This window comes from Herpailurus yagouaroundi, unplaced genomic scaffold, assembly GCF_014898765.1.
Source record: "Herpailurus yagouaroundi ecotype Mexico unplaced genomic scaffold, PumYag 183, whole genome shotgun sequence".
In the NCBI taxonomy this organism is placed as follows: domain Eukaryota; kingdom Metazoa; phylum Chordata; class Mammalia; order Carnivora; family Felidae; genus Herpailurus; species Herpailurus yagouaroundi.
In genome coordinates, this window is record NW_024412414.1 from 3,319,573 (window position 1) to 3,324,066 (window position 4,494).

The following is a 4,494-nucleotide window of genomic DNA, read 5'->3' on the forward strand; positions in this document are numbered from 1 at the left end:
ATAAATAAAAAACATTGAAAAAAAAAAAGAAAAAAGGTGTTTTGTTTTTGTTTTTGTTTTTGTTTTTGTTTTTCACTTACACCAGCTTCTTCTAATGTTATAAAAACCCGCTGCTAAAAGGCTTCTGGCTCAGTTTCTGGAGTATTCAGAAAACAAAGTATTTATTATTGCAGGATTTTAAGGTTCCCATCCTCCTGAGCTAATCACACAACTGGTCGTGCTCTGAGCACCAGGGATGGGAAGTGTTTGCTCAGGTCTCTCTGATGGTGCTTGCTAAAAATGCTTCCCCGGTGGGCACACTTCACATGTGGCTGCAATTAACTGTGAAGTAAACCTGCTGTAAGCGGAAACACTGAGCATTCTATGCTCCATGTTGTGAAACTGTAACCCTTTCTTATTTTGGTTGCAAATACTCCACTTTGAAAGTGTTTCATTTTGGGGGTTGCACAGGAAGTTACTGCTTGCGTGTTGCTTTCCTTGCAAAGACTTCTGCACTAGGAAATAGGTTTGTTTTTCTCCCTCCTTCTCCAGTTACATGAAGGTGTAGGGAAGAAACCAGTACATGGCTGGCCAACCCCCCCACCTCTCTGACCTCATCCTCTACGGCTCTTCTCTGTTCCCACCTACTCCAGCCATACCGGCCTCATGGCTGGTTTTGGAACATGCCAGGTACTTAACTCTTCTGCCTCTGGGCCTTTGCATTTGCTCTGCCCTCACCTGGCACCATCTTCCCCCACACAGACACATAGTTTGCTCCCTCACCTTCCCTCAGGTTTCTGCTCAAGTGCTCCTTTGTATAGAAGTCTCTCTGCTTCTAGTAACTCCAGGGCCTGACTTCCCTGGTACTTTCTCATTTACCCCACCTATCATTCTCTAGGGCAGGTGTACTTCTCTGTTTATGATCTTCTCCTACTAGAATGGCATCTTCATGAGGCACGGACTATTTGCGAACCACCAGTATCCAGCACACACTAGACACTCAATAAACTACGTGTTGAATGAGTGAATGCACGTAATAGTAACCCTTTTTCAACATTTCCTTTTGGATGTTTCAAGGCAACTCATACTACATATGTCCAAAATGGGTCTCTTGATATCTCCTGCCCCTAGGATAAATCTGCTCCTCCCCCAACTTCCCTTGTCAGTTAATGACCACCTTCCACCTTTGCTCAGGCCAAAAGCCAATGAGTCATCCTGGGGGCCTCACTTTCTTTCAACCCCTGTGTGTAACCCACCAGAAAAATTGCCAACTCTACCATGACAGAAATGGCCACTTGAACACCAAGGATCTATGTTCCTTTCCAGTAGTGTGGAACTGTTGACCAGAAGTGGCTGCCTACACGGGGACCACATTTCTTGGCTCCTCATCATTGGGGTGAGGCCATGTGACTGGTTCTCACTGTTAGGATTATGTGGGAGTGATCTGTGCGTAGGCCCCTTAAGAAGCATGCGTGCCCTCTCTGTGCTCTCTTTCTCCATCTGCTGGACTAAGAAGACCCTGCAAAGGATTCTGAGGTCCTAGGGCTACAGAATCATAAGACTGAGAGAGATCCTGGATCCCTGAGTCACAACTTGCAGAACAGCCACTTGTTCTTCTAGAACACTGTTTGGACTTTGTGTAAAAAACCACTCAGCTTTTGGGTCAAATGTTATAATAGCTGACATTGCCTTAACTGATACATCTATCAACAAAATATATCTCAAATTTGTTCACCTGCCTTCCTCAATCTCGTTTCGTTTTGAAACACCATCCCCTTTCATCTGAAAGATTGTGAAAGTCTCCTAACTCATCTCCTTGTTTCTATCTCCCTGCCAGCTAGAGACTGTGTGTTTGCCCCCTGCAGATTCACATGCTGAAACCTCATCCCCATGTGATCGTGTTAGGAGGTGGGGCTTGTAGGAAGGTGATGAAGTCATGACAGCAGAGTCCTCATGAATGGGTTTAGTGCCCTTATACAAGACCTCGGAGAGCCCCCTTGCCCCTTCTACCATGTGAAGACACAGCAAAAAAATGCCCATCTAAGAACCAGGAAGCTGGTACTCACCAGACACTGAATATTGGACACCTTGATCTTGGACTTCCCAGCCTCTGGAACTGTGAGAAATAAAAGTTTGTTGTTTAAGCTCCCTCATCTATGGTATTTTTGTTATACAACCCAAAAGGGACTGTTCTCCACATAACCATCAGAAAGGTCTTTTTAGAACTCAAACTTGTATTACCCCTTTCCCTAAACCCCCTCAAATGGCTTCCTTTTGCATTAGAATACAGTCTGAACTCCTTGCTATAGCCTGTCTACTTTTATTTATTTATTTTTTTTAATTTTTTTTCAATGTTTATTTATTTTTGGGACAGAGAGAGACAGAGCATGAACGGGGGAGGGGCAGAGAGAGAGGGAGACACAGAATCGGAAACAGGCTCCAGGCTCGAGCCATCAGCCCAGAGCCCGACGCGGGGCTCGAACTCACGGACCGCGAGATCGTGACCTGGCTGAAGTTGGACGCTTAACCGACTGCGCCACCCAGGCGCCCCTAGCCTGTCTACTTTTAAGTTAAGTTAACTTATGTGACTTAAATTATGTTTCCTGGCTAGTTGTGTCTCTTTCTGCCTTCTCCTCAACACCTCCCCATTAGAACATAAGCTCCTTCAGGGCAGGACCTTGTCTGTTTCAATGATAGCCACAGCTTTAATACCTAGAATGGTAAGTGGCAAACCGAAGGTGCTTACACAGAAGGAATGGAGGGAGTGAACAGCTTCCTGTTCTTTGGAAAGCTCCCACTCTGGAAGGGGAAAAAAACACCCTTGCCCTTTTTTCCTTCTGTGCAGAAATCGTGTCTATTTTGGACCCAAACCCATTTCCCCCACTGCCAAACAGCACTGGAAAGATTATGGTGCCTCTTCATATATGTAATTCAGAAGAATATTAAACTGTAAACATAATATAATCAAGACATAGTTTGCCCAAGATGACTATTTATTTATATATATCAAATTCTTTCAAAAATAGTTTTGTACATTGTGGTGCCCTAAATACAAACACAGTCTGCTTCCAGGGGATTTCAGCACTATATGCAGTAGAAGCACATTAGACTTGGAACGGGAGCCACTTTCATTGTATCTGTGACTGTTCTAAAGTATACAAATACATTAAAAAATATACGTATATACAAGCAGGGTGCCTGGCTGAATCAGTCAGTAGACTGTACAACTCTTGATCTCGGGGTTGTGAGTTTGAGCCCCATGTTGGCTGTCAAAATTACTTAAAAAATAAAAGCTTAAAGAAATATATACATTAAATATAGATAATATATAAATTATATATATAAATATCTACAACATATAAATAAATACATATGTGTATATGCCCACCTAAGAATATTTATATTCTTATGTATATATTTATATATACACAAGCTCATAGAAATTCATCAGCTCAAGGAGGCTTGACTTGGATTTTTTTTTTTTCAACGTTCATTCATTTTTGGGACAGAGAGAGACAGAGCATGAACGGGGGAGGGGCAGAGAGAGAGGGAGACACAGAATCAGAAACAGGCTCCAGGCTCTGAGCCATCAGCCCAGAGCCCGACGCGGGGCTCGAACTCACGGACTGCGAGATCGTGACCTGGCTGAAGTCGGACGCTTAACCGACTGCGCCACCCAGGCGCCCCTTGACTTGGATTTTAAAGCTGTCTTACATAATCATAGGGTCAAACAGATGAATGAGGAAGTGGAAAAACAGCCACTAAGTAATTTTACTATTTTTAAAAGTACTTAATAATGCTTTAAAACAAATAACCCTGAATCTTTTTTTTTTTCCAGTTAGGGCTTCTTTTTTTCTCCAGTTTTATGGTGGTATAATTGACACACAGCACTGTCTCCCATAATGACTTGACTTACACACACATATTGTGAAATAATTACCACAATATTTAGTTGACATCCATCATCTCATATAGATACCAAAAAAAAAAAAAAAAAGAAAGAGAAAAAATTGTTTTTTTCCCCCCTGTTTTTCTTGTGATGAGAACTCTTAGGATTTACTGTCTTCACAACTTTTAAGTATATACCATACGACCGTGCTAGCAATGGTCATCAAGTCGGGCATCCCTAGTGCTTATCTTATGACTGGAAGTTTGCATCTTTTGGCCCCCTTATTCTGATCATTCCCCAATTCTGTCTGTGGCTATCACAAATATATTCTCTTTTTCTAGGAGTTTGGTTTTTCTTTCTTTCTTTCTTTCTTTCTTTCTTTCTTTCTTTCTTTCTTTTTTTAAATTGTTTTCCTTCCTTCCTTCCTATTCCATGTATAACTGAGATCACACAGTATTTGCCTATCAGTACTTGTCTTTTTTTTTTTAATTTTTAAAATTTATTTTGAGAGAGGCAGAGACAGTGCCAGTGGGGGAGGGGCAGAGAGAGGGGAAGAGAGAGAATCCCAAGCAGGTTCCACACTGTCAGTGCAGAGCCCGATGCGGGACTCGAACTCACAAAACCAT